At 48.3% G+C, this 19,263-nt stretch overlaps 1 pseudogene; it reads left to right on the plus strand.

Annotated features, from left to right (window-relative positions):
• The first annotated feature begins 23 nt into the window (after positions 1 to 23).
• Positions 24 to 6,769, plus strand: LOC109687480 (aflatoxin B1 aldehyde reductase member 3-like; annotated as a pseudogene).
• Positions 6,770 to 19,263: the final 12,494 nt, after the last annotated feature.

The following is a 19,263-nucleotide window of genomic DNA, read 5'->3' on the forward strand; positions in this document are numbered from 1 at the left end:
CTCAGCTGCCTTCTTAAAGCCGCGCGGGGCTCTAGGAAGTTTATACAGCCCACGTCTGCTCACCAGTGCAACTTGTTTACGTCCCCAGCCTCAGTCGCCATGTCCCGTTCAGTGTCGCAGGCCCGGCCCGCCACCGTGCTGGGCGCTATGATGATGGGGGGCTGGATGGACGCGACCTCCAGCGCCGCGGCCGTGCGCGCCTTCCTGGACCGCGGCCACACGGAGATTGACACGGCCTTCGCGTACACCGACGGCCAGTCCGAGACCCTCCTGGGCGGCATGGGGCTCGGGCTGGGTCGCAGCAGCTGCAAAGGTAACCCCAGCCCCTGACCTCCCAGTGCCGCACAGAGAGGATCCCTCCCAGCACAACTTTGTCCACCTTCCAGGAGGCTGACCTCCCCCAGAGCTCTGTGAACCCCAAGCTTCTCAGCTTGTCTACCGTTGGATAACTGGTCCATGCTTTCTCCTGACTCCTTTCCCTTCCTCCCAGGAGAAGGCCTAAGTACCTGCCCTACAGGGATTTCCCAGTCCTGGGCTAGCCTGGAACCACTTAGCTGCCCCTCTGGGGGGCACTGACAGGGTTGGGAATCGGGCACTAGGCAGTCTGTCCCTCCTCTTGGCCTCCTACATGCACGCAGCGCCTCCTCTGCAGCAGCCCTGTTTACTGCCCCAGCATTCCCTGGCACACCAGCAGATCTTCTCCTTTGTTCATGCCACCCTTGCTCATCAGGGCGCTAGACCTTGTTCTGGTGGCTCCCAGTGCCTGTTGGTTTGGCAGTGGCTGGTGCTTCTCCAGGGCAGTCCTGGGAGCTGTAGTGACCCCTAAATAGGAGTGTGGGATAGGAGTGTGGGGGGTCATGCATGTGCCCTCTCTGTGCCAGGCTGTGTCTGAGGCTGGAGGAGAGAAATTGATGACACTACTCACACCAGAAAGCTGGGACTGTGAAGTGGCTGGGGAGTTGAGAGGGAGCACTTCTCAGGAGAGAGTCATTGAAGAAAGCTGCCTTGAAAGGGAACTTTAGACTAAAAGAATGGGTAGGATAACAGGTACAGAGGACTCTGAGGTCAAGGCCAGCCTGGGCAAAGTAGGAAGACCTGGTATCAAAACCAAATAAACAGTTAGATCCTGGTGGTTCACACCTAATTACTAGCTACACCTAAGTAGCTAGTAATCCTAGCTACTTGGGCTGAGATCAGGAAGGTCTTGGTTCAAGGACAGCTTAGGTAAATAATTCTGAGACCCCATCTCCAAAATACCAGAGGAAAATGGACTGGAGCTGTGGCTCAAGCAATAGAGTGCCTGCTTAGAGAGCACAAAAACTTCCCCCTCAAACAAGCAAAAAAACTAGGATGACAGGACTTTGTATGATGGAGAGGAGAAAGGGCATTTGGGGCAGGGGACATGAGTAGGCAAAGACAAAGCCAAGGGGTCGGAGAGGACATGTGTGGGAACAGAGGAGTGTCCCTTAATGGTCTGATGCCATTTGAAGTCTTTGCAGGCACAGAGTGAGGCTCAGAAATGCTGGGCCTATAGGAACCCACACCAGGCAGGATTGGTTACTTTGTTATTGTTGGTTAGGTACTGGATTGAACCCAGGGCCTTGTGCATTCTAGGCAAGTGCTGAATCATTTGTATCACGCCCCCACCCATCCTTGGCCTGTTTTCATGGGTGAAGTCTCTAGCTGATCTCTCCCTTTCCTTCCACTCTGGGGAAAGTTCCCTATGAGACGTCTACAGGCTCTTTCCAGAGTTACTGCTGTACCCTCCTCGCTATTCTCCTCTTTCCAGACCTGCCTTCCTCCATGTTGCACTCAGGTCATCTTCGTAAACTACAAGGTTGACCACACAACTCCCATCACAAATGCATTCAGAGGCATGTACAGCCCTAAAGGCCAGACTCCACGGGGCGCTCAGGGCCTTTTGGCATCTGGTCTTAGGCCCCTTCTATTACCCATGACCCTTACTGCATAACTGGTGCTGTGACAGTGGACTAGCAGGCATGGCTTCCACACAGGGAGTTCTTGCCCTGGGCTTTTAAAACCTGTGTTGGCTCTGAAAAGAGCTTCCCCCCCTTTCCTTGCCTGTGGCCTCGGCCCTGCCTTGGTGATTCACACAGAGATTCTCAGGATGCTCCAGGCCCATGATGCATCATGGGATTCATCTGCCTTCCTTGATCTAAAATGACCCCTTAGACTGCTAGTCCTTGAGGACAAAGAGCTTATTCCTCTCCAGCTCAGGCGCCAGGCACACCTACCTTGCTCCATACATGAACACTATAGTGAAAACCTCACCAACACTTAAAGACCACTCCTGCCAAGTCTGCTCTGTCCTCAGCATGGCTCTATGAAGCATTAGCATTTCATTCCTGTTTACACTGAGAAGACTGAGATCCCCAATTTGTCCAGTAAGTCAGGCCACACGCTAGTAATGGCAGAGCTGGGACTTGAACCTACACACCTATTAACAATGTATTAGCTGTCCTGTCTGCTGCTTAGTAAAGGGTCCTGAAATTCCATTTCTCTACCCAAAAAGTGAAAATTGCTACCAAGGCCAATCAATACATTGGATGGGAAGTCGCTGAAGGCTGACAGTCTGCGGTTCCAGCTGGAGACATCATTGAAACGACTGCAGTGTCCCAAAGTGGACATCTTCTACTTACACATGCCTGACTTCAACACCCATGTGGAAGAGACTCTGTAAGCCTGCAACCAGCTACACAAGGAGGTGAGGGTAGCCCCCTGGGCTTTGGGAAGGAGGTGTTCTGTGTGTTCCTGTCCTTACCCTGACCCTACCAGGAAAGAGAAGCACCAGGGCACCAAAGGGTAGCTGGTGCAGACCCCACTTCCAGGATCCCCAACCTGGTGTCCCCTTCCTGGTCTCCTGGGCTGGGCTGGGCTGGGCTGACACCAAGCCTTTCTCCTACAGGGAAAGTTTGTGGAGCTTGGCCTCTCCAACTATGCTGCCTGGCAAGTAGCCGAGATCTGTACCCTTGCCAAGAAAAATGGCTGGATCATGCCCACCGTGTACCAGGTGAGCAGTAACTGCTGTGTTAGGCAGCTCTGGTCTAAAACACCAGGACTATGCTAATCTCGGGTTCTCCTTGCCCCTGGAACTGCCCCCTGTGCCTCCACATAGCAGCCACTCCCTGCTCAAAGCCTATGGATGGCTCCAGGTGCCCTCAGAATGATATCCAAGTCCCTCAGCCTGGCCTCAGGCACCTGCTCCCTTCCTGCCTGAGTACACCTTGGTCTCTTCCTTCTCTGCCCTGCTCTGCTCTGCTCTTCAGCCTGCCCTCTGCTTTATCTCCTCCTCCCCATTCCCTCAATGAATATCTGAACACCTGCTCAGTGTCAGTGCCCCTTCGTTATTTCCACCTGTTTACAGTCTACCTTACAGAGGGCAGAAACTTGTGTCCTTTTTGCCGTATGCTTCTAAATCTGTCATCCCATGTGGCATCAGTTCTCATAAGTGTGGTCTGAAGGAATGTCCCTTGGCCTAAGCCCCTTCCAAAACCATCACTAGGCATATGCCATGGTTGTCGGGGTCCTAGGATTGTTAAAAACTGACCTGTGATTTTACAAGACATATTGGGATTCGTTTTCTTGCCTCTCCACCCAGGGCATGTACAATGGAATCTCACGGAAGGTGGAAACTGAGCTCTTTCCCTGCCTCAGGCACTTTGGATTGAGGTTCTATGCCTTCAACCCCTTGGCTGGTATGGCTGCATGGGGACAGCCCCTCTGTGCTGGGTGGGCATTCCTGGGTGGACCCTGCCTATTCCTGCCCTGATGGATGCCCAGCCCAGGTCCAGGGGTGCAGGAGGGCTTTGCCAAGGTGTCTGGCTGTATCCCCATCCATCCATATACACCTGCTCCGCCAGTCCAGAGCTGTGTGGGGTCTGGCTGCCTTGGAAGGAGTCTGGGTCAAGTCTGATTATCTCCTTCCCACAGGGGGCCTGCTGACCGGCAAGCACAAGTATGAAGACAAGGACACCCAACAGCCTGTGGGTATCTTCTTTGGTCATCGATTTGCTGAGTTCCTCAGGAATCGGTGAGCTGTAGGGAGGGGTGATTTCACAGTGGTAAGTGGCGTAGGTACTGTTAGTTAAATTAGAAAATCCCTGAGGCTGCTTTCCTGGGACCAGTCCTTTCGCCAGTGCTGAGACCTGGCTTCCTTTGCCTCCATCACTTACTGTGGCCGCTCTAAAGTATACACTATGTTGCCATTCTTTCATACATCAAATTTTGACGTCTGCTATGGAAGGCTGGAGAGCTCCTGTTTCTAGACTTGCACAAACCAAGTCTACAAGGTTGCTTCAGTGACAGTGCGATCCACTTGCCTTTTTCTGCCCATGGGAGGGAAGGACATCCCAAGCCACACTTCCTGCAGGAGGCTCCATTGCTAGTTTTGTTGCAATGGCCAAGGACATAAGTGGGAGCATCTGATATTTACAGTCCCCTTGTGTGCACTGCTGTGATTTAAAGCTTTATCTGCCTGAGGTGCAGCTCAGTGGTAAAGCACGTGCCCAGCATGCATGTGGTCTTGCATTACATCCCCAGCACTGCAAAGAAAAACAGAAATCCCAAACCCCTTGTGTGCACCCCTCCACCCAAGGAGTTTGCTATCCTCCTAGCTGGCATTAGGAACCACTGCCCTGACCAGTGGCTCTTGAGTGGATTTTGTACACTGCCAGGGCCCAGGCATCTCCCTGGGAGAATCTGGAACTGGAGGTCTTTGCCACAAGTTCACTACAGTCCAGAATGCACAATCAGATCCTCACCTGCTGTGGTCACAGTGTGGAGCTGGTGGGGACTCTTTCTTTCCCTCTCTGAGCTGATCAGTGAGGGCAGGGCAGGGAGATGGCTCAGCCAAGGCCCCAGAAGCTGCAATGGAGCTAGGACTTGTCACTGGTTTTTCTGAAGCCCAGGGTACATGCTATCAGGAGTTGTGTTGTAGCACTTGAACAGCATGTGAAAAGCCACAGTTCTTGATCCCTTATTCCTCTCCAACCCCAGACCAAAAAAACACCTGGTGTGTGAGGAGCCCAGAAATCTGTATGTGTCTGATGGGTGGAATGCCCACCTGGGGACCCAGGCCCCTAGTGCTGCAGGAATTGGGCTGCCCACCAGGGACTCCACAGTCCTGACCCCTGTGCCACACTCCCCACCTGCTCAGGTACTGGAAAGAAGACCACTTCAAGGCTGTCGCCCTGGTGGACAAGGCCCTGCAGGTTGCCTATGGCACTAACACCCCCAGCTTGACTTCGGCGGCCCTGAGGTGGATGTACCACCACTCCCAGCTCCAGGTAGCCCAGCATCCCTTTGTGTTCTGGCAGGAGGCGGGAGAGGGGCCTTGAGGGCTCCGGGGCCATTTGGTTACTTCTGCGATGACTCCTTTCCTTCCTCTCAAGTGTCTCTGTGGCCCGGCTCTTATGGGTAGAAATCCTGCTGTTCCTAGAGAAGTCTGAGGTGCCTGGTTATAAACGCTTTCCTACAAGGTCCTCTTCAGTGTGGTGGTACTGAGGTTTGAACTCAGGGCCTCACTGTTGCTAGGCAGGTGCTCTACCCCCCAACCCCTATTTGCTTTAGTTACTTTTGGATAGAGCCTGGCAGAGGCTACCTCGTATCCCACCCAGGGAGCTGGCAACTCAGGTGGGAGACACCCCAGGAAACTTCATCATCCTAATCTTTACATAAGGAAACTGGCTCAGAGGCTAGGGTCACAGGCAGGAGAATAAGCATGGATTTGACTCTGAAACCTACATTTTAAAAAACAATTTGCATTTATTGTATCCCTTCCTCCCTGCCACCTAGAAACAGAACCCACTGTGCACTTGGGGCTCTTCTCTCCCTGCTGTTCCTGGTTAATTTCTCTCATCCCTTTGTCCAGTGGGGGCTTTCTATGGTAATGGGTCCCCTTCAGTGAGCACCTGGTGAGTGCCAGGCCCAGAGCAGAGTACAGGATCTGTAATTCCCACAACCAACCTGCAAAGGAAAGGCAACTGGCAGCTGAGTGGTCACCCGACCACCCAACTTTGCACCGGGCTTCCTGGGTCAAATGGCTACCACTGCCTGGAGCCAACATAAGTTCTTGCTCAGATAATACAGGCTCATGCCTATTACCCTAGCTACTTGGGAGACTGAAATCAAGAGGTTTGTGGTTCGAGGCCAGCCCAGGCAAATAGTTCCAGAGGCCCTCATCTCCAAAATAACCAGAGCAAAATGGACTGGAGGTGTTGCTTAAGTGGTAGAGTGCCCTTTTTGCAAGTGTGAAGCCCCGAGTTCAGACCCCAGTCCCCCCAAAAAATGGATCATGTTGGCAGAGGTAGAGCAGGGAGTGTGGGTGACTGGAGCCACTTGGTAAGAGAAATATGTTTAAGTCTGGCTGTCCATCCTTGTAGGCCTCTCATGGGGACGCGGTCATCCTGGGCATGTCCAGCTTGAAGCAGCTGGAGCAGAACTTGGTTGCAGTTGAGGAAGGGCCCCTGGAGCCAGCTGTCGTGGAAGCCTTTGATCAAGCTTGGAACCTGGTCGTCCATGAGAGTGACAACTACTTCCGCTCTCCTGACACCATCTACACCTCCTCAAAAGTTTGATCTTGAGCTGATTCAGCTGATTCTTTCCCCCTCATCCTTGTCCCACATTTGTTGTCTTCTGTTTCCCTGCAATCCACTCAGTTGCCCTCAGTGCGAGGCTGGCTGGGCTCTGTTCCAGCATTTCCTGTTGAATAAAGCTGGCCCTTGACCTGGCTGCAGCCAGGCTGTGTGGATCTGGTGACCTTGTTCTTTCTGTCGCCCTAGGCCTGTGCTCTGCTGTCCTTCTGAGGGGGTGTTGGGAAGACTGGACACTGATGTCATCAGAAGCACAGGCCGAAGAAAGGTCCCCCCAGACCCTGTGCTCCTGAATCCAGCCTTTCTTCTTGGTAGTGGCTGGAGGGGGCCTCACTACCTGTCCATGATGGAGGGCCATGAACCTTCTGTCTGAAAAACTACCAAGGTTTTCTCTGCTGTCCCACCATAGTCAGCAGATTTTAGACACCAGATATATGTGTTCCACCCACAAGCAAATAACAACCAATTCTGCAGCAGTGGATACCAGCTGAGTGTCCTCTACTTCAACTCGGTTCCCATACCTGGTGCCAATATCAGTTCCCACAGGTGAGGGCTCTGTCCCAAGACTGAGCTGCACCTGGGAGCTTCAAGTTGCTTTTTTTTTTTTTCTTTTTTTGATGGAGCTAGGATTGGAACCAATGGTTCACAAGCTTGCAAAGCAGGTTCTCCACCGCTTGAGCCACACCTCCGGTCAGTTTTGCTCTGGTTATTTTGGAGAAGGGGATCTCCCCATTTACAGGGGCTGGCCTTAAGCTCTATCCTCACACTCTCAGGAGTAAAGTGTGAATCACAGGTGCCTGACTTCCATGTTGTTTTCCTGTGGTTCTGCCCACCGGAACAAATCGGGGCTCCCACCATCCCCTCCACAGCTCATAAGCAACTCACAGTTTATCAGGATTTTTAAAAGACAGATGAAGGGATGCCCATCTGTATGGCCCCTGTGGGTGTGTGACTCTCAAGGAAGCAGCACCTATCCTGGAAGTTCTAAACCTTGTGCTTTGGGTGGTTTTATTTGTTGTTGTAGCTTTTTTGTTTTTAGAGAGGAGGCTCTCTGTGTAGGCCAGATGGCCTGGACCTTGTGATCCTTCTGCCCCAGCCTATGGATTATTTGGGATGCAGGTGAGAACAGACTCCCTTAGCTTCCTGTTGGGTCTTCATGGACGCTCACTATATGTGTGATTGCTAACAGACTGGGTGAGGAAACCTCGCAAGGCCCCTCTATTCTGATCCCCCTAGCCTCTGTGTGCAGCTCAGCTTCCTCCAGGCTAGAGGGAAGAGTTCATGAGGAGGGTCTTATGATCTTCATGCTATGGTCTGGCATCGCAACTCTGCAGGTCAGAAAATCTCTCTTTTGCTAATGCTGGGGTGCAGCCCTGGGCCTCATCCCATGCCAGTCAAGCACTCTACCACTGAGCTGAGCCCCAAGACTCCATAGAGTATTTTGCAGTCCTGAGTATCAAACTCAGGGCCTTGTGCAAGGTAGACAAGTGCTCTACCACTGAACTACATTCTAGGTCCTTTTGTGTGACAACATAAAACCTAGCCTCCAACTCCAGTAGTGATTCTACTCATCATAGAGATAGACCCCAATTATAAAGACATCACATAGGCTGTTTTTGTTCAAGTTCTAGGGTGCTAGCCTATCAGGTGCAAGGCCCAGCACCATCAAAATAAATCAATGAATAGGTCACCCTGTCACTGCAGTCCTGGTGACTCCCCAGACTTTTGATGTTAGGGGGATAAACCTGGCTAAGCTTCCGTTGCCCTAGCTGCAAACAGCAATAACATCACCTAGTGTCTATGTCACAAGGATGCTGGGGGTGGTTAAAAAAATACATATGAAACGCTTTAGGCAGGGCAGGGCACATGGTAAGATCAGCACAGCTGGAATTCCTCAGGATGGGAAGTTTTACTGGTGGGGGTCTTCCTGCTGCTGGAGAAGGGCTGAGTCAGCACCTTGGTTTTTTAAACACTGTGCTCCCCTAGCAAACAGTCCTATACCTACTTCTATAAACCAAAGCAGCACAGGCTCTAGACAATAAAAGAACAAGCTCTTACCTCTTCTATCGGGTTCTGTTTCAGTTCCAAGCCTTTTGGTTAAGGAAACTGATACAAAGAAGAAAAAGAGTTGGTGAGAGCTGAGTCTGGATGTCCTGGAGACTTCTTTTCTTCCCCTTGAGGCTCAGCCTGACTGAGCCAGTGTGAGGGAGGCAGGGAAGCGAGGCCTTGGCTGTCATCACTCCTGGTAAGTGAGGCCAGGAATGTGTGTTTGTAATCTTCCTTTAGATTCCTGGGCTGGAGATGCATGGACACACCTCCTGTCCCCCAAACTAAGTGTCCCTCAGTGCTTAGGCTAAGGGCCATCCATTATAGGGTGGGGGTGGGGCCCGTTCCTGTTGATGCCTTGCTCTCAGTGGCAGCCCTGACTGAAGCAGGCCCCTCTTGCTCTTGGTCTTGGTGCACAGAGGTCATCAATGGCTGTCCTGTGCTGAGGAAATGATGACCCTAGGGACCATACCTCTCCTTCCTTTTCTTTCCTTTTTCTGAGACAAGGTCTTATATAGTCCAGGCAGCCTTGAACATAAAATTCTCCTTCCTCAGTTTTTCTACTGGAACCCGTGGATGCAGCGATGCTTCCTTGGGGAGGAATAAGTGCCTCTACTTTAAAAGTAGCTGGGGCCATTTTCACCTATTCCCTCAAGGGTTGGCATTTGGGCTGGTGAAGTGTCTCAAGTGGTACAGGGCCTGCCTAGCAAACATGAAGCCCTGAGTTTAAACCTCAGTACCACCAAAAAGAAAGGGTTACATTTGCCAAGTCTGATTAGGGCTCTCGCCATGGAATCACATTATATCACAAGCATTTACCAGAGTGCTAACTGCAAAGCCTGGGTGACCTAAGTGTCCTGGCCCCATCTTTTTCATCCTGCCTGGCACTCACTGTCCCTCTTTATAAGGCTGACATAGCCAAAGGTAACCAAACCAGCCAGGGTCAAGTGCAGCACAGAGAGACAAACAAAAGAAAACAGGCACTTCCTATGTCACTGCCATAACTCTGGTCTCCTGGTTGCAATAGGCTTTTGCCAGTGTCATCAATCACTCCACCCCATGAAGGGGGAGGGGACTTTATAGGGCAAATGGCAGTGTCAGCCAGCACATAGAACTGTGTCTGGAAGTGAGGAAGAGACTCAACTTGGAAATCCAAATGGAGGAAATATTCCAAGACTCTATTCTAAGAAAAGTCTCCTTTGGAGTGTATAGGGAGACACCCTACAGACAGTTCACTCCTATAGAGAGAACTCACCTTTCTTTGTCTTCACCTATGACACAGCACACTGATCCTCATGTGAGGTGGTGGAACTAGTGATCATTGTACAACACGTCAGCAGAAAGTTGAGTTGCTAAATGTGATACCATTGCCCAAATTGATCCCATGGTTCAATGCACTCCCTCAGTGCTTTCTTAAAAAAAATAAATAAATAAAAATGAAAAAGCAGAAATTGAGAAGCTGGTCCTGACGTTCATATGAAGACCCAAATAGCAAAAACACCCTTGAAAAAAAAAAAAGTGCCAAGACTCACATTTCCTAATTTAAAATGATTAAAAAGCTGTATAAATGAGGATGGTGTGGTTATAGCATAAGGATAGGTACAGATCCGTACAGTAGAATGGAAAGGCCAGAAACAAACTGTACCATTGACTTTCAACTGGCTTTAGAGAAGCATGCCAAGATAATCAATGGGAAATGAGCCATCCTCTACAAATGGTGCTGGGCAACTGGTGTCCCCATGCAAAGAATGAAATTGAACCCCTTCTCACATCATATGCAAGAGCTTAACTCTAGAGGGATCAAACACATACATGCAGAAGCTACAACTGTAGCAGTCTAAGCAGAAAACGCAGGAGTACATCTTCAAAACCTAGATCACACAATGGTTTCTTAGCTATAATGCCAACAGGAAAAAAATAGATAAATTGGACGTTATCAAAATTTAGAAGTTTAGGGCTGAATGCAGTAGGGCTTATGCTTATAACACTAGCTACATGGGAGGCAGAGATCAGGAGGATCGAGATTCCAGGCCAGCCTGGGCAAAAAGTGCCAGAGACCCCATCTCAGCCAATAACAAAGCTGAGTATTGTGGTGCACACCTGTCATCCACACTACCCAGGAAGTGTAAATAGGTGAATTTCAGTACAGGTAGACCAGGGCATAAATGCAAATCCCTATTAGAAAAACACTAAAACAAAAAGCTCTGGGGGCCTGGCTCAAGTGGTAGAGCACCTGCTAAGCAAGTTCAAGGCCCTGAATTCAAACCACATACATTCAGCCGCCCCCCCCCCGCCCCCCCCGCCCTCCCCATCCCCCCACTTCCCCCCGCCCCTCCCACCAAAAGAAGAAAGAAACAAAAAAATCCAGAAGTTATTCAGGTACTGCCAGCAGTGGCTCATACCTATAATCCTAGCTCCTCGGGAGGCAGAGACAGGAGGGTCCAGGTTTGAGGTCAACCTGGGCAAATAGTTGGAGAGACCCTATCTCAAAAATACACAATACAAAAAAGGACTGAATGTTTGGCAGAGCACCAGCCTAGCAAGCATGAGGCCCTGAGTTCAAACTCCAGTATCAACAACAACAACAAAAAATCAGAAGTTTACGGGAGAATCAAGACTTTGATGCCAACAAAAGCTTTGTGGTTCAAAAGACACAATAGGGAAGGTGAAAAGACAGCTCATAGAAAGGGAGAAAATTAATCAGTTATCTTTAAGGAACTTGTATTAAATACACAGGACTCTTAAAAATTAATGAAACATAGAAACTCAAACAATGAGCAGAAGATCAAATAGACCACTCCCCAAAGAAGATCTGCCATTGAAATAAGCTTACGGAAAGTTACCCAACATCACTGCTCATCCATCAGGGAAGACCAATCAAACTACTTCACACCCATGAGAATGGGGAGGTAAAAAAGTCAGCGCCAAGTGTCGCTGAAGGTTTGCATATTTCCTGATGGGAATTAAAATGGAGGGATTAGTTTGGAAACCAGTGGCAGTTTCTCAAAAGATTTAAAATTAGAGTTATTGTATTTCACTTAACACTGAGATCTGCACCAAACTAAGCTACAAGCAATATCATCTCTACAAAAAAACAAAGATACAGCAAAAAAAGTTAACTGTCTTGGTGATGTCCTGGTGACAGGAGAATGAAACTTCTGCATTGCACAAGTTAAATCATAATCTTCAGATGCAATTTTCTGCTTGGAAAATTTGTAATTAGTCAGGACCAATGCCTGTAATCTCAGCCACTCAGGAGGGTGAAGTAGGAGGATTGTGAATTCAAGGCCAGCCTGGGTAACAAAGCAACACCCTCTTTTCAACCAACCAACCAACCATTAAAGGAATTATAGAGGAGGTTAAGCTCAGCTGTGCAACCCTTGCCTAGCATGTGTCAAGCTTTGGTTTTGATCACCAGCATAAAAAATTAATACTACTAATTCAAAATATTCATGCCAGTTCAGAAGTTTTCTCCTTTTCATGTAGCCAGTGATATCACTATATTCCCATGTTAGATGGTAAATATTGAGAAGCACTGCATGTAAGTCACATTTATTATCACGTTCCCTGAGAAATGAAAATCCAGTGCTTCGTATTGAATTAAGCAGACCTGGCCCTTGCACATTGGCAGTTATTTCACTCTGTGACTCCCTAATCCTGCTGGAGTAAATTCTCCCGTGCTGACATACACCCTGTCTTCAGGCAGGAAGTACAGACACTGAGCCTGAGGAAGCAGCTTTTGTTCATGGCAAGGTTGCATAGAGATCCTCCGCAGAGCTTGTCTTCATGGAAAGTTCTGTCGCTCTGGCTTGTGGCTGAAGAGGACTCAGGTAGGAGAGCATTTGAGTGTTTGGGGTAGAGGGCGATGGCCAGTCCCTTTTGAGTGGCACAAGTGACACACACGTGACTCTCTTGAGCCAGGTGCAAAGGCTCTGACATGCTGCTCAGAAGCCCAGAATCTCCTGGAGTCGCTGGAGTTCTCTGGGAGACGCTCAGTAGAGCGCGTTCAGGGGAAACTGCCTCCTATCCAAACCTGCAAAGTCAAGGACTCACGACAGAGCCACAGCACTGGAGGACAGCACACTCCTCATTCAAGCATCAACACGACGCCATTCCTCAGCTTACAGCACTGTTTGCAGTGAAGGAAGAGCCGTGGGTGCCGTGGATGTGAAGTCACTGTGGGCTACTGAAGCTGAAGTGAAAGTGGTCACCTTGCTCCATCAGCACTGAACATTAGTGATTGATCTGCTGCCATGACTGACCTTGGATTTGGCTAAGGTGAAACTCCAAATGCTCTCACCTTCCTCTCTCTGGGTTATTAAATTCCCCTAGATTATTTCATTAATGAGTTATGAAAACACCAGTGCACCAACATTCTATCAGCAGATATCCAACCTCGCATTACAGTAACAGGAGGTGCCGTAAATCCTGACAATGGCACCAATGAAGAAAAGCTCCTGAGTGCCACCTGAGACAGCTGAACAAAGGCGGGCAGCTCTGGAATGGGGACAAATCCAAGCCATAGCCCTCAAGTCAGTTCTTTTGAGACTGGGTCTAACTAGGTGGACCAGGTTACCTTTGAACATTTCGGGTCAAGTGATCCTCCCACCTCTGCCTCTTGAGCAGCTGGAACTACAGGCATGCATCACCATGTCCTGCTCCCTTGTACAATCTTCATGTGTGACTATTTTAGCAGCTTCCAAGGCATTTCAACAGTTGCACTAAGCAAGTCACTGGCTCAGAGCCCCCAGTCATGAAGGATAAGCTTGAGGACAGTAGGAGGCTGAGGACGGTCATTCTGCACCCTGAAATGCTATCAGGAATTCAGTAGCAAGTGATCAAACACACGTGGAAGTGTGAAGGAGCCTCCTGTGGGGCAGCTCAGACTTTGATCCAGGCAGCAGGACATCAGCCTCTACTCTCAGTCTTCCATCTCATTCTGCCCTCAAAGAATGACGGGTGCCATGATAATCACGTAACTGGTTGGGACTTTGGCACTTGGATTTTGCTATCGCCTAAGCTTTGAACTGAATTTCCTGTTGCTGAGCAGCATGTGTTCTTTGAGCTCATGTAGACCTTAATAGAGAGATAGCATAATGTAAGAGGAAGTTGTAGAGCCTGGCACAGATGGTTCACACCTGTAATCACAGGTACCGGGGAGACTGAGATCGAGAGTATCACAGTTTGAGACCAGCCCAGGCAAATAGTTTGGGAGACCCCTTCTCCAAAAAAACAAGCAAAATGTCCTGGAGGTATGGCTCCTGCTGTAGAGTGCTTGCTTTGCAAGCATGAAGCCCTGAGTTCAAACCCCAGTCCCACCAAAAAAAAAAAAAAAAAAAGAAAGAAAAAGGAGGTTCTAGCTGTCTGATGCATCATTCCCATCCCTTATATGTTCTTTTGGAATTGGGTCATGACATGAATTGCGTCATGTCCACTCATGAACACTTGTGATGTGACAGAGCCCCAACAAGGACAAGCCTGCTGGTGTCCTAGGCATTGACTGTGCTCATGACTGAGTGACAGGGACTGTCTCAATGGCTGCTTTACCCAAAGCTGTGGCTTTAGGAACCTCATCTAGAAGACTATCTCCCTGACAAGAAAGACAGTTCAGTGGAGCTGGAGTGCTGCCGCCATCAGTGATTCTGGTGGAAAAGAGGTGGGCATTTAAGTTCTTTAATTTTACCTATTCTCATGGCAGGTGTAATGGTATTGCCTATGGTTTTACCTTGTATTTACTACAGAAAGAGCTACTACAGAGCTCAGTCTATCCTGGACTTCGTGATCTTCCTGCCTCATCACTTAGTGCTGGGATTGCAGGACTGTGCCACCCAGGGCAAGTAGTTCAAGAGACCAAATCTTCAAAAATAACTAGAGTAAAAACGACTGGCGGTGTGGCTCAAGTGGCAAAGCATCTGTGTTGCAATCACAAAGACCTGAGTTCAAATCCTAGCGTTAGGAATGAGTACTCCAATTAAAGACGGAATCAAAGAATTGTCTCAACAACGCCAAACTTTACTTCTGGCCAGAAAGGTGCCAGCCTGCATGTGGGCAAAACCAGCACAAAGTGGGGCAGACAGTCCATTCCCCCTTACATCCCTGATGGGAATCGCCTGCCTCTTGACCTGGATTGGCCCAGATCCAAAGTTCACATTCTTCCTGACCAGCTGAAATTCTATAGCTACTTGGGAGAGGGAGGTGTTAGGATAGTATAGGGGGCAATTCTTGTGGGCAGAGGGGGCTCAGCAGGAATCCAGACAAAGAAGCCGGAAATATAGGCAATTGAAATGGCGATATACACTTTGACAGAAAAGACTTATTTTCTCACAATTCCCCCACACTTTTTAAATTTTATACTCTTTTCTTCAAACTCTTTTAACATCTGTTGACTTTCTATTTCAGCTGTGCTTAACAACAGCTGGTATGACACAGGAGTCTGCTTAACTACAGCAGTTTTATTGGCTACCTCTTTAAAGGTTGGCCTTCACCGCACCCTGATACATTCCCCCAGAGACTCCAATTTCTCCCCCTACCTGAAGAGGCACAAGGTGTAGTTAAGAGTTTCGAAAGTCCACCGACTGAGGTGGACTTAGCCTTTCATCAATTGAGGGGAACGGTGGTGACAAGTTCTGGTAAGACCTATTGCCCCAGGCTGTCCTTTCTTGGAAGACAGCAATTGTGGAGAGCGGATTAAAGCCTATGAGAACTGGACACAAGCAAGGCGAGATACGGCTCACCTGCTTTTGGGAGATTGGCACAGCCCTGGAAGCAGAACAGCTCTTTCTTCTAAGTTGTTTGTGTTCAGAGAAGCGGGAACGCAGGTTTCTCCTGTTACAATGTCACGCCCCTCCCTGAGAGCCTCTGCTCCACCCTGTTTGCTGCTGTTTATAAAAGAACCACTGAAAGAGGACCTGAGTTTTTTTGGGGGGCTTTGGCTTGATTCTTTTGATTTGGGCTTTTTGGTGTGGGAAGGTTTTTGGAAGGGAAAAGAATTGCTAAAGGGAAATTGCTGAAGGGGAAAGAATGGCTAAAGAGGGGTTGATAGAAAGTCTCCACGGACAACTTTAACATAGGCCTTAGAAAAACAAAGCTAAAGAAAGAACTTTATACATAGGCCTTAGAAAAGCCAAAGGAAAAAAAAAAGAAAAGCTAAAGAAAAGCCAAAGAGAACATAGGACAGTGCAAGATAAGAGGACTGAGACATTAAGAGTTATGCATATGCAGTTTTCAGATATGGCTGTTGCAAATCTGAGCACTGAGGCTTTAAGAAAGCTAAAGAAGAGATGGGACAGTGCAAGACTGGGGGGCAAAAGACTTTAAGAGTGATTAAGCTAAGGAACAGCTAAGAGAAAACATGGGACAGAGCGAGTCTAAGGAAAGAGGTTTTAAGCAAGGTTCTAAAGAACTGTAAAGGAGAAAGGCCTTAAAGAATAAAGATAGAGAAAAGAAGCAATGAGGGTTGTACGTCTCCACCCATGCGCTCAACACACCTGACCCCACTTTCTGTCTGTCTGTCTATCCTGTGTCTTTTCTGAATCTCCAGTTGCCCCAGTTAAGCCCAGTTAGGTTCAGTAATAACCAGGAGCGAGAGAAAGCTCGCTCTGATTAGGGAGTGAGCAAGAAAACAGCCCCCTCCAAGCAATCATACAAGCCATTCCAGCAAGGTCTGTGGTCCATCCCAGAGGAAAAGGGACAACTTAGGGTCTGGTCTCCTGGCCGCACATGCATAGCAATCTGTTTTACTTAGTGTGTGGATGGAATAGTTGATCCATTCCAACCAGGCATTTGCTTCCCTGTAACCCGTCTCAATGGCTCCAGTTTGTCTTAAGTCTTTGGCCTCTACTACAGTTACTCCTGTTTGATTATGGTGGAGTTTGGGAGATAACACTGGGAGCAGAACATTAGGGAGTGTTATGGTAGCGGGCTCTGGGAGCAATTCTAAAAGAAACGTACCTATTGGGTTCTTATATGCATTATGAGTTCCTAGCCCACGTTTTCTGAAGATAGATGGCTTGGTGGACATAGAGGAAGGGTCATTGGTAATCAGCCTAAGGGGGTCACATTGAAGATGCTGACAGTTGGGAGGGGGCGTGGCCCTGCAGATTTGCATCTTTGGCAGTCTTTGCTTCCTAAAGGGGTGACTTGTATATCTAAATGCCATGATGCTGTTTGTGCAGCACTCCCCTTTGGGGTTGTTGTCCATCCCACAGCACCCCATCTAACACATGAAGGATCGTTATATTGAGTGGTGTGATTATCGAGATAGGAACAGGGGTGGGCAGTGGGGGGGATGGGGGGTGGGAGATATATATGTATCCAAGCCCTAAATATAACATTGATTTCTAAGATCACCACAAGGGATAGCAAGACATGCATCAAAGTTGACAGTTATAGGACAGAAAGCCTGTGCAACATTAATAGTGGTTATGCCATTCCCTAAATAGAAAAGAAAAAACAGTCCCATTAAAGTCTTTTCAAAGTTACTTTTGTCTCACCAGGTATTGAAGACATGGCCAAATGCCTCTCCCTGGGGTGCTCACTTTATTCAAGTGTAGTGGGTCCATCCTCTTTCAGTGGTACACACTGCTGTCTCAGTAGTGAGTAGCACCTATGTGGTCCCTCCCAGGATGACTTCGGCTTTTCTCCGCTCCAGGTTTTGACCAGGATGTAATCTCCGGGTTGAAGTGGGTGTGCTGGGAACTCGAGTGGTGAAACCTGAGCCAGCAGTCCTTGGTGCTTAAGGGGTGACAAGACTGAGGAAAGACCAAGTACATAGTTTCAGAGGAACTGGTCTTTGGTTTCAAATTAGGGGAGGCCCAAGGGCCATCCTTAGTAAGGTAACCCATATGACATCTCAGAAGGAGAAACTCCTACATCCTTATGGGGTGCTCTTCTGACCCTAAGCAAGGCAAGGGGTAGGCATTTAGTTCAGGGCAGCCTGATCTCTAGAACTAATTTGGTTAATTGTCTCTTTAAGGTCTGGTTCATCTTTTCAACTATTTGGAAGGAAGAGGGACGCCATGGGATATGATATTCCCATTTGAGGCTTAGTGCTCTTGTTAAATCCTTAATTATATTGGCTCCTGTTAGCTGAATCTATATTTTCAACAAGTCCAAATCGAGGAATTATGTTACCCAAAAGTACTTTAACCACTCTTTTTTTCAGTGGCAGTTGATAGAGGCATTAGCCTCAATCCAATTGGTTAGATGCTCCACCTGTGATCAGTAACGATTTCAAATGGCCCACCTCAGGTAACTCTGTGTAATCCACCTGAATACTCTGAAAGGCCTCGAATCCTGGACTTCTTCCTCCTGGATCTTGTCCTCTCAGAGCCTGCTTATTAACTTTTCTGCAATTTAAACAACTCTCAGTAACCTGCTTTGCCAAGGTATAAATTTTTGGGCATACGTAAACTCTAAGAATAGCATCACACAGGGCTTGGGTTTCCCAATGGCTTCCCCGATGTAATTGAACCTTAATTTCTCTCATAAGGGGCTTAGAAAGCACTTCTCTTCCATCTGGAAGAAGTCATTTCCTTTCTGGGGTTTGGGAAGCACCCAACTTCTCTAGTTGGATCCTCTCCAAGGGAGTGAAAACTGGGTTCACGGATGGTGCCTGGATGATTGGGATGAGATGTAACATTTGAAGTTCCAGATGGAGGGCAGCCTCCTTCACAGCCTTATCAGCCAAATTGTTTCCCTGAGCTCCAGGGACCCACCCCATTGATGTTTTGGGACATGGACTACTGCAATTTCTTCAGGAAGCATGAGACTCTCTAGCAGTTAGCAGTCAGGTCCTTGTGGATTAGATCCTGTCCTCTACTGTTAATTAATCTCCTTTCTTCTGTATCTTCCTAAAGGTGTGTACTATCCCAAATGCAAATTTAGACCCTATATAGATGCTTCCTTCCTTAAGAACTTCATTTAAGAACTTTTGGGCCTGATTTAATGCAAACAGTTCACAGGTCTGGGCTGACCAGTTATTAGGTAATCTTTCTGACTCAATAACTTAATTTTTGTTCATCCACCACTGAATACCCATTGTGTCTCCCCCCCAACCCCCCTCCCGGAACATTTTCGAGGAGCCATCTATAAACAATTTGTATCCTGTCAGAAAGGGAGTCTCTGAGATCTGGTCTGACCTTGGCTGATAATCCATGATACCTAAGCAACAATGTAGCATGGGATCTTGTGTCTTTCTTCCTACTAGAAACTCAGCTGGATTTAGAAAATTCTCAGTCAGATCATCCCTTTCTAGTAGGATAGCCTCATTTCCCCACCCTCTGTCGAAGAATAACCCTGACCTAGTGGGGTGTGCTGACTGTTAGAGATCCATCAAAGGTCAGCTGTCTGCTTTCTTCAGTCAACAAGGCTGTGGCTGCTACTGCCTGGACGCGTTCTGGCCATCCTTGTGTGACAAGAATCCTGTCATGTGACAGGATCAAGAATTTTGGACAGATAATCTACAGGCTGTTTCTTCCTGTTTTGATCCCGGTTTCGGCACCAGTATCTTAACATTTGTCTTAAGGGGCTGTCTGAAGAGATTTTATTTGTGGATCCATTTTCCCCAGAGCTCCTTTTACTAGTGTTTTTGCCCATCCTGGTCTAT

This window comes from Castor canadensis, chromosome 7 (genome assembly GCF_047511655.1).
Source record: "Castor canadensis chromosome 7, mCasCan1.hap1v2, whole genome shotgun sequence".
In the NCBI taxonomy this organism is placed as follows: Eukaryota; Metazoa; Chordata; class Mammalia; order Rodentia; family Castoridae; genus Castor; species Castor canadensis.